The sequence below is a fragment of the Psammomys obesus genome, unplaced genomic scaffold (genome assembly GCF_907164565.1).
Source record: "Psammomys obesus unplaced genomic scaffold, mPsaObe1.curated_primary_1811, whole genome shotgun sequence".
NCBI classification, from domain to species: domain Eukaryota; kingdom Metazoa; phylum Chordata; class Mammalia; order Rodentia; family Muridae; genus Psammomys; species Psammomys obesus.
The window spans coordinates 6,581,436-6,593,094 of NW_026585895.1; the positions used below are offsets into that span (position 1 = coordinate 6,581,436).

At 42.6% G+C, this 11,659-nt stretch overlaps 1 pseudogene; it reads left to right on the forward strand.

Moving 5' to 3' along the window:
* LOC129671540 (high mobility group protein B1-like) overlaps nucleotides 1-7,399 on the forward strand; it is a 97,625-nt pseudogene extending 90,226 nt beyond the window's left edge.
* The last annotated feature ends 4,260 nt before the right edge of the window (nucleotides 7,400-11,659 follow it).

Genomic DNA, 11,659 nt, shown 5'->3' on the forward strand with positions numbered 1-11,659 from the left:
ATGTGGTCTTCTTCAGTGATTCGACTAAGGAGTGAAATTTTGAGAAGATAGTAAAGCAAATTTTACTTCTGAGAAAAAGTAAAATTTTAGAGAAAGTAAAAAGAAGTGCATGGCTTTAGTAAAATAAATTTCTTTATACCCTGACATATCCAACTCACCACCATGACTCTTAGTTCCCTAACTCAGTGATTCTATAGTCTTTTCTCTAGTTCTAGGACTCTGCCATTGCCTTTCGTTATAATCTTCGATCATCAGTTTTGGTTGTCAACTTGGCTTGATTGAAAATGATTAAAATATTGGTCAAGGATAAGTCTCGGTTTGTCTGTGAGGGTGTTTCCAGAAACGATTGTTATATAGGCCAGTAAGGGAGGAGGAGGCACTCACTGTGAATGCGGCTGACAGTGTCTAAGGGGCTGGGGTCCTGGCTAAGAGAAAAATCAGAAGAGTTAAAAATCAGGAACTTGGGGTAGGGGGGTGAGTGGTGATAGAGCCGATGTAGACTCCAGGGAATCCGACTCTGGAGTCCAGACCCAAGGTGCAGATCTAACCTTATTATCCGGTGTAACAGCCTTTAAAATGACTGAAAGGCCAATCAGAGCATCCCATGGAGCCTCAAGCACCACTAACAACCAATCAAGTTGGTGCAACTTTAAGGAGATGTGGGGCGGGGATGGGAGTTGGGGTACGCGGGGTGGGGGAGCAAGGTCATCTTAGGAGACTTCCTGAGAGGGAAGCAGGCTCTGCCCTAGCCTCGGATCCATTTTGAGACTTCACTGGTGTGCTAGGAATCCTTAGGGGATCAACACTGTGCAGGGAGCAGGACGTTCCGAGGAGCCGTAGGGTTCGAGGATGCTTCACTCGCCGTTCCCCGTGAGCCTCCAAACGGCCTATCTAGACATTTCCCACAGCTAGCTTTTCTCTCTCAGGCAGGCTCCATTGTTTTGAGGCGGTCGTGTTTTCTAACCGTCATGGCCCAAGGACATCAGACCGCCACACTCTTCAGACTCTGGATTTTCACTAGTCATCTTCACGGAGTCTCCAGGCGTCCGGGTTCACAGTGGAGCTTCACTGCTTGTCCCTCTTGTCCTAAGGCTTCCAGCATCTTCGTTATTTACTAAGAACAGGATAAAACCCAAATAGGTGAACTCTTAGTCGCGTGTCATGCCGCATGCCCATTGCTCTAATCCCCCTGGCCTCCGTCCTGGCTGAAATGTGTCCACGTTTCTGGAAAAGACTCACTCCTCCACCACACAACGTTTGGCTTCTTCTCATTCTCCTTTTCGTGTAGTACTAAATGCTCACGCGAGAAGGCTGACTAATGCCTTCTTGTCCCCAGTAGATATAACTTCGCTTCTAAATACAAAGAAAAGTTCTGTATAAAGGAAAAAATATGAACACGAGCAGCTCCGACCTTCACGTGGCTCTAATCAGAGCAGCAAGGAACTAGCGTTATCTTTGGAATAGTAACTTAGGCAGAATGGCACAGAATGTACTGAGCATCTCAAGATTACAGATTACTTGTCCTAGTCTGCAGTTATGTATGTTTTAGATTTTGTGGCCTAGGCATTTAGTAATTTTATAACGGGAGGAATAACCTCTTGTAACTTCTTGATGGGTGACTAAGAGCACCAGAACCTGCCGTTTCTACGTCATCTCGTTGAAGGCTTCAAGGCCTTCAGGCATGTCCATCCATGTAATAGGACATGCTCCTCAGCTGTACTGACTTTGTCTCACTTCGCAGGCATGAAGAGTAAGATGGATGGCATATCTCAGGGACTCAGCAACAGAGTGCTCTTTCGAATGTTTATTTTTAATCATCCTTATAGCAGAAATAACTGGAAAATGTTTTCATACTCTTAATCACCAAGTTCTCACTATTTATTTATTATTTATAACAAGGCATTGATAACCAAGGGACACAGCACCTGCCCATTTCCCTAATCCCCACATCATTCTACTGTGCTCCATTGTTGCTTCCCACAGGATGACAGGCCCTTTTTCTTATTAGTATTAACATACCAAATCATGCCAATTAATCATTGTGATGTTTCCATACACATACATACCATGTCCATTCACCTTTCTTCTAACCTTTTTCCTATTCCTTTCTTTCTCTACCCGACTCCTTCCAGTCCTTTATAACCTTTCTAAAGAATATGTTTGTTCCCAAACAGAATACTGTTCTGTTGTACTCACGAGATAGAGTACTTCATTTCAAACCACAGAAACGGCTTTGGCTAAACTGAACAGAATAAAAGTACATTGGGGATATGTTGCCCAGCTCTCGCATTCATTGAAAGTCTGAGGATGAAACTCTGTAAAGAGAACATGGCCAGAATCAAACTGTAAGCATACTCTACTCAGAGCACCAACTACTCAGCCTTCTCCAAATCTTTCTTTCACAACTACTTCCTAATATGATGAGAGAACAAAGTTCTCAGTATACAGCCTGAGGACCCTAGTTTCTCAGAAGCTGTAGTTAGCTGATTCACCAACCTCATATGTTTACCAGCTAATGAAAGGGAAAGCAAGATCCTCCTGAAATAGGGCATGTACTTCAGAGCTCAGTAAAAATTAGAGAATAAAAAGTAAAACTGCCCATGCAAAGTATAATTCTGAACCAAAAGAGGCAGATGTGCAGGCAGCAGTGTGGAGTGCTGAGGAAAACGCCACCTAGTTAGAAAGGAAATCCTCTCTGAGTTAGTCATCAGCTTAGAGAAGAGAGGAAGGAGACACTTACAAAACTGTGTCAAAACAGTGATGGACTAATAAAACTATAAAGAAGGAAGGGAAAGATGAGAATGTGCTAATGGAGGGCCATCTATTACACAGCTACTATAGCAATGCTGAAGACTGGATTGCTTAGAACAGAAATTTACTGCATGTAGTTCTGAACTAGGAAGTCCAAGGGCAAAGTGCCGACTGAGTCACTGTCTACCGACCCCTTGATCTGTGGTTCATGTCTGGCAATACTTTCACTGACTCTACACATGTAGGGAAAACAAAGGAGCTGTCCCGGTTCTCTGTCAGGTCAGTGACCCCACTGTAAGAGCTCAGTCTCTGTGGCCCAACAACCCTCAAGGGCTCTGATTCCTAAAAGCACCACAATGAGGAGTTGTTCTGGAAACACCAATTTTGCAGAAGAAGTAGTATTCAGCCTCCAATATTGAGAGACAAGGAAATGACTAAAGAATGTAAAAAGAAATGAAGGAGAGTGTCAGAGAAGGCTGTGTGAAAAGAAATAGCCAAACAAGCTTCTGTGGCCACAAGATGCAGATCTCTACATGTGTCATTATTAATAAGAACACTAATGCTTGCTAGTGGCAGGCAATTCCTAAATACTAAGGAAGTATGACTCTTGTTAAATAATAGCAATCCTGTTTGTGCTGTAGCAGTGTGGGTACAATGTGAGAATTTTATAGATAGAGGATAGATATTGCACCTTGGTCCCATTTATCTCTGAGCAAGATGAATTTAGAAGAGACAATTGTGTAAGTTTTATAACAATGGAAAGTATCATGTCTATTCACGGTGAGTTTAGTCCAAATCCCCAAGGATGACTGAAGCCACCTGTGGCACTAAGCACGAGATATTCTGTTTATTTCTATATATACTCACCTGTAAGACCGTGTCATTTATAAAGTAAGCACAGTAAGATGTTAGCAGAACCTAAAATATAATTATAGCAATATTCTGTAATAAGAATCATATGAACGTGCTCAATCTCTCCAAATTGTGCTAAACATTTTATAAATCTCAGTATATAAAGTTTTTTTTTTCTTATTGAGAACCTTCCCCTTTTTTAATTACAAGAAATATCATATAGTTTCATTTTGGATACTTAAATTTCTGGGTATCTTTACCTCATGTGTATGGGAGACATTACAAAGTACAATAGACTTTATTTGAACATAGCTTTGAGATATCATAGTTGTCAAGATGGCTATCAAGTGATTAACAGGAAGGTAGCAAATACAGCATGGATACATCAGAGGAAAGCTAGCAGGGCATGAGATTCCATCCTGCTATTTAAAACATAATAGAATTTTAAAATTATAAATTAATTATTCCTAGAACCTTCCAAATAGGCTTTCACTCTTCAGTTGGCCATGAACCCACAGGAAGAAAAACTTCAGAAAACAGACACTACTGTACTCAAGTACAGAAATTTTGTTCCAGCATGCAGATCATTTTTCCTATTTTTCTTTATCTCTTGCATTTTCACATGAAAGCTAATGCTACCACTCAATCCACCCTTGGGGATTCCCCCCGCCCCCGCCACTTTGAACCTAGAGTGGTTAGAATAAAATTAATTAGAAAGGCATTAATTAATCTGAATAAAATATAGACATCTAACATTTATTGGATAAAATCGCACCATAATTATTTATTCAGTCTTCTTATCTTGCTAGAGTTTTCAAATACATACAATTTAAAGAAAAATCAGATAAGCTACTCCTCAGCTTATAGATGGCCTTATATCACACACAGCTCTTGTTCTCTCTTCCAGAATAAAAACTGAGCCTGCATTCACGCACCCTCAGATTGCCTTCACCAGACTCCCGGTGTCTGTGTAGTGATGCTGTGCCTCTACCCATTTTAGGTTCTGTGCTAAATATACATCTCTTTGACCTCACGGTATCCTCAAGACTGCTTGGTATAATCAGGAACCCATCACAGCAAAGTAAACCCAAACTTAGGTCCTCTCTCCAGAAACCTAAAATTAATATTTATTAAATACTTAATAATATGGTAAATACGTTACATAAGTTTTCACATGTTTTTTCTGTGCAAAAGCCAGAAAGTCTAAGTAGCACGTCCTGAATTTAGTAACAAATAACATGTGATTCAAAGCTTTTTTTTCTATTCAAAGTCCGTATGTTCTCCCCTGTACAGAATCAATAATCTTTTTTTCCTCCTAAGAAAGTTACTGTCATACAAAGCAGAGTTAATACAAAATGCTAAGAGGGAAAAGGATAGAGTAAGGAACGAAAAGGATTTCTAACTGGCTAGAGAGGAGACAAGGTGGATTGCTGTGTGTGGATTCAGGGTTCATGAAATATTACCACAAACAAGCAGGCAGTGAGCGGTGTGGCGATACAACAGGGACTGTAGAATAAACATAAGGTGTGATATCTGTGCTGAAGGTTATATCCTACATCTAAGAGCGTCAGTGTACATATGGGAAGATCTATTCATATTATTGTTTGATTATAGAATACATCAAACAAAAGAATAAGTGAAATGAAAAGGCAGAGTAAGATTTCATTAACCAACGTAACAGTACAATTACAGGAAATAGCCCGGGAATCACTCTTAACATATTATTATTAATTAAATGCTCTGTGGCTACGGGAAGAGATCATCCCTGCTAGCGCTGAGTGGCAAGCCCAGGACGGCGTGCACGCTGTATTTAACGGACAGGCCAATGAGAGGTCAAAGAGAAGCCATCTCACTCCTGCTTCTCCTGGCTTCCTTGGCTTCACGGCCTCAGCATCTACTTAAGACTGCTTAGACCCTCTTTCTCAAGTCTCGACAAACACAGCCTGTACACTTGACCTTGACTCTTGCTTCCTTGCTGTATCTGGAAGGCAAGTCTATCAACGGGGGTGGGGATTTTTGGATTGTGATTTCCAGTTCATTTTGACCAGGTCAGAACTGCCGCAGACACTGTGCACACGCCGCCAGATGAAGAGGACGAGGAGGACGGAGGAGGAGGAGGAGGAAGAGGAACACCAGGAAGAGGAAGTACCGGAAGAAGCAGCAAGCACCTTCCGGTTTAGGGAACGCGGTGTTGCTGGGACCAAGGTTCTGGTCACTCGGAAGCTTTGTTTCTTAGTTTTTACTAAGTTCCTCCTTTCTGTGTATTCTTTGCTGCTGCAGTACTCCAATGCCTTTATTATTTTCCAATTATGACCTCTAGGGAAAGAGTAAAGTTCTCTTGGACAACCCAGATAAGAGGAAAGCGTCTGAGCAAGGACGACCACCATCTGCAGGCAGGAAAAGCCACTTGAGGAAGTCTGAGGATTAAATCCTGTGCACCTCCGCCGGTTACCGGCTCTCCTCTGCCTTGGAGGACTGGCTTTGTAGTGACAGTTTAAGTGGGTTCTGGCAATCCTGGGGGATATCTCTTTGGTTCCTGAGGTGTGATCAAGCGGTGCAGTCAGTACCTCTGAGAGTGAGTGGGCCAGGGGATTCCTTTATTACTGTGACACACTCTCAGAATGCTTTCAGAATCTTCACCTCTGCTGGAGTCGGTGCGTCCATGTTCCAGATGTGACCTGCCAGTCAGGAGCAATGAATTTTAAAATCTGAACTATATTGGGCATTAAACCCAGACCCCTTGAGCCACAAACCAGCCCAAGCAGGGAGTGGAATCACTGTGCTTCCGGCTAGGGCGTTGAAACGGAAGGTCTGAACCGGATTGCCACAATTCCAAAGCCAGCCTGGCCTGCCTAGTGAGTTCCAGCGCAGCCAGAGTTGTATAATGAGGTTTCTTTTCTTTTTTCTAACTAAATTTTATTTTTATATTAATTACAGTTTATCCACTTTATATCCCAGCTGTAGTATCCTCCCCCCCCAAAAAAAAAAAAAAAAAAAACACTGGTTCCAGCTCTCAGAGCCATTGCAGGACATCGAGCTCCGTAGAGACGGCGCCAAGTCCAGTGCGAGCCAGAGGGGCACTATGTGCCTCGCGGACAAAATTACCTAACCACGGGCAAAGGAGATCTTCAGAAGCCCAGAGGCAAGCCGCCTTCATGTGTGTCCTTTGTGCAAGCCCGCCAGCAGGAGCGCAGGAAGCAGCCCCCGATGCCTCTGTCAAAGTCTCAGCGTTCTCCAAGACGTGCTTAGGAAGGTGGAAGGTCGTGTCTGCTAAAGGAAAGGGGAAATTTAAAGACATGGCAAAGGCTGACAGTGCTTGTTAGGAGTGAAAAATGAAAACACACACACGCAAAGGGGAGACCAAAAAGAAATTCAAGGACCCCAATGCACCCAAGTAGTCCTTGGGCCTTCTTCTTGTTCTGTTCTGAGTACCCCAAAACCAAAGGAGCGCACCCTGGCTTATCCACGGGTGATGCCACAAAGAAACTAGGCGAGATGTGAAACCACACTGCAGCGGACGACAAGCAGCCCTACCAGAAGGCTGAAGGAGAAATCCGAAAAGGATACTGCTGCCTACAGAGCTCAAGGGAAACCAGACGCCATGAGAAAGGGGGAGGTCAAGGTAGAAAAGAGCAAGAAAAAGAAGGAAGAGGAAGATGAGGAGGAGGATGAAGAGGATGAGGAAGAGGAAGAAAAGATGATGATGAATAAGTTGATTCTAGCACAGTTTTTGTTTGTTTGTTTTGTCTATAAAGCATTTAACCTCCTTGAACACAACTCACTCCTTTTAATATAAAGCTGTGTAAGTTTTGTTTATCGAACTGTACAGTGTCTTTTTTATTATTATTATTTATAGTTAACACGCTACCGAATGTGTCTTTAGACGCCCCTGTCCTGGTGGTATCTTCAATGGCCACTGACCTTGCCTGGTACACTCTGAGGGCTGTAGATTGGCATGGAAATTTAAAGCAGGTTATTGATGCGCAGCACGATTTCTAAGGATAAAATGTGTGCTATAAAAATTGCTTTGGTGAGATAAGGACAGAGCCGGCTATTCCCAACAGCTTGAAGAATAATCACTGGCAATAGCAGTTTGAAGAGCTGGAAGGCTGGAAAAACTGAAGTTCTGGTGAAATTACAAGTGATGTCATGTCTGGCCAGCGGACAGCAAAGCAGGGATGGTGGAATTCCTTTCCTGGGGCCGCTCTATCTGGCATTCCCCCCCAAATCCTGGCTTTCTCTTTACCTTCCATGTCTCCTGGAACGGATGACTGTTTTTTCTATGTGCTATTTAAGGGGAGAGGGCATGTGAGCTAAAACCTGAGTACCAACGGTTCCTATGTGATGAGACACTCGGGTTTCTACGTGTTCTAATAATTAAAGAAAGAATGAGCATGAGACATCTAGGCTAAGTTGTCTGTCTAAGTGGCCTGACTGTTCATGGCTGCTGTAAAGCCATGTGAAATACATGGCAATCCCTGTCAAAATTGAGATTTTTTTTTTAATTTAAATGAGAAAAGACAGGAGTCAAGCCTGCCCTGCCTCTCTGGTGATATCTATTACAGCCTCAGGAGAGCAACAAGCCTTGGTCACATTGTCCCTGGCGTGAGTAGCCAGCTCAGATCCCAGGAGCCCCTCCTGGCTAGCGGTCCTGTGAACACTGACACGGAAAACACAAGGCTTCCTTTCCCCACTGATCTGAACTACACTGAAAACCAGGGCAATGAACTCATCTATGAAACTAGTGCCCAGAAGTAAATCATTTAAAAATAGCACTGTAAATTCAAAGCTTGGTCACTTGCATGAGTGAAAAAGTAAGACCTTTTAAAATGAGGCAGTATTTACTTTTCAAATGAGGCAGCCTGCACATCATTGTTATTTACTATTTAATGAGAGCTGACAGTGTGTTAGACATTGTATATGAACCTACACAAAAGTGTGTGTGTGTGTGTGTGTGCGTGCGCGTGCGTGTGGTGTGTAATCCTGTAATGATAGGGTCATGTGGCATCTGGATGAATGAACCACATCCTACAAAGGGCAGGTGAGACTGCTTCATCATAATGGGTTTACATATTTCATTTTCATATTCGTGATGAATTACCATTTATACCACACTTCACTGCTCATGTGGGACTTACTGAAGATTATGACCACTTGAAAAATAGTTAAGCTTTTATTATTCCATTGTAATTTGCCCTAAGATGGAACAGCTTTTTGCATTTGTCATCATCTTCCCATGTGAAGCATTGTATTTCGATTTTCATTCACGTTATATCCTTGTTGTAGACCCATCTCTCTCCTTTCCAGTCCCACCATTCCTCTCTCCCCTTCCTCCTCCCCTTTTCCCATCCAGCCCAGCTCATCAAGTTGCATTGGGACTGAGCTTGTTCTCTTCCCCTGTGGCCTGGCAAGGCAGTCTCGCCAGTGGAAAGTGATCAAAAAGCTGGCAAGTGAGTCCAAGTCTGATGCACTCTCCACTTCCCTTACTAGACGACCCACATGAAGTCTAAGCTGCCCATCTGCTACATCTCTGTAGGGGACCTAGGTCCAGATCGTGCATGGTCCTTGGTTGGTGCTTCAGTCTCAACAATTCCTTCTGAGTGCTTATTAGTTGGCACTTTTGGTCTCCTTGTAGAGTTCCTGTCACCTCCAGGTCCTTTTCGCTTTCCTCCCACTTTTCCATAAGACTCCATAGGCTATTGATTTTTTTATTAATTTATTTTTTAATAAATTACAGTATATTCACTATGGATCCCAGCTTTAGCCCCCTCCCTCAGCCCCTCCAATCCCACCCTCCATCCCCATCTCCTCCCATGCCCCTCCCTAACTCCACTGATAGGGGAGGTCCTCCTCCCCTTCCATCTAACCCTAGCATATCAGGGCTCATCAAGACTGGCTGCAGTGTCTTCCTCTGTGGCCTGGTAAGGCTGCTCTCCCTCAGGGGGAGGTGATCAAAGAGTCAGCCATTGAATTCATGTTAGAGACAGTCCCTATCCCCATTACTAGAGAACCCACTTTGACACTGAACTGCCATGGACTACATCTGTGCAGGAGTTCTAGCTTATCTCCATGCCTGGTCCTTGGTTGGAGTATCAGTCTCACAAAAGACCCCTGTGGCCACATTTTTTGGTTCTATTACTCTCCTTGTGGAACTCCTGTTTCCTCCAGGTCTTTCATCTCCCCCTTCATTCATAAGATTCCCTTCACTCTTCCCAAAGTTTAGCTATGAGTCTCAGCATTTGCTTTGATACCCTGCTGGGTAGAGTCTTTCTTAGGCCCTCTGTGGAAGACTCCTGTCCTGGTCCCTGTTTTCTCCCTCTTCCGATGTCCATCCTGTTTGCCTTTCTGAGTGAAGATTGATCATCTTACCCAGGGTCCTCCTTCTTGGTTAGCTTCTTTAGGTGTACGGATTTTAATATATTTATCCTATTTGCCCTTCTGAATGAGGATTAAGCATCTTCCCTAGGGTCCTCTTTGTTGTTTAGGTTCTTTAGTACTATAGATTTTAGTATGTTTATCCTATATTATATGTCTAATATCCACTTATAAGTGAGTATATACCATGTGTGTCTTTCTGCTTCTGGGGTACCTCACTCAGGATGATCTTTTCTAGTTCCCACCATTTGCCTGAAAATTTCATGATTTCCTTGTTTTTAATTGCTGAGTAGTATTCCATTGTGTAAATGTACCACAATTTCTGTATCCATTCCTCAGATGAGGGACATCTGGATTTTTAAGGTACCAATACAAAACAAACTATTACAAAGAGTAGCATTCCTTATTGTGATAAACACCATTACCCAAGACCCAAAGGAACATGGGAATAAGGGGTTTGTTTAATTGACAGATTACAGTCCATCAGGAAGATAAGTCAGGGCAGGAACTCCAGGCAGGCACTGAAGCAGAGGCAGAGGGGGACACTACTTATTGGCTTGCTCCTGTGACATGCTCAGCGTGCCTTTTTAGACAACCTAGGACAATCTGCCCAGGGGTAGCAGCACCCAGAGTGTGCTGAGACGTCCCATATCCATCCTACAGGCAACCTGATGGGGCAACCTCTCAGGTGAAGTCCCTTCCTGGATTACTCTACTTTGTGTCAAGTTGACCCAAATGAAACAAACCGATCAAAAACAAACAAACAAACAAACAAACAAACACAAAGCAGTAACTACATCAGACTTGAAACTTATACTAAAAAATAAAACCATTCTAAATTGAAAAGACTTTGCAAATGCGAAAGAACCTAATCAACTGTGTACCAGAAGCTGTGTTTGTTATAATTTTAGACAACTTGCCAATTGGAATTTATGGCACCTGGAAAGTACCCTGTTAAATATAGTGAGCATAGTTATGAATAGTGAAAATCAGCTATTTACACAGATAATATTTGGAAAGAAGAGATTAAAAAGTCATAGCACAAGCATACCAGAAAGCTCTTAGCAAACCAAACAGCCCTTCCAACAGCTGTTCTGTGCCATTCTATGAAATTAGTTTTAAGGAAAAAAAAGTGACAAAGTTTCAGCTCATTGATTTTGAAGTCTGACTGTGAGAAGTGCTTATCTATGAGGCTTATTTGTAATGAAGATTTTGGATTTCTATAATTTAAGGTACAGGTGAGATAATGTCCCCATGCTCAGGTACATGGGAACTTTTTATATGATAATAGTTCTTTGTTTACTAATTGATCTTCAGACAGTTCCAGCAACTTCCTCAGCTGGGGCTTGACATAATAAAAAAGAATCATTGTGGCAACAGGAAATAAACAAGAATTAATGGAACTTAGGGTGAATACAGAGAGAATGTTTCCAATGTTTGGCTAAGGGTTCAATTTCACACTTGATAACATTCTATTCTATCCTCTTTTCCCTGCTCTATACCATTCACACTTCAACAAGGAGTGAAAACAAACAAACAAACAAACAAACAAACAAATGTCAAGCTGGCAGGGGCTCTGTGTCTCTGGGAGACACGCAGGTGCCAGGAAAAGAAACAAGGTTTTTGTACAAGCATGAACCATTAGGGCATCTGGGGACACTTCATTTCATCACTCTTTTCT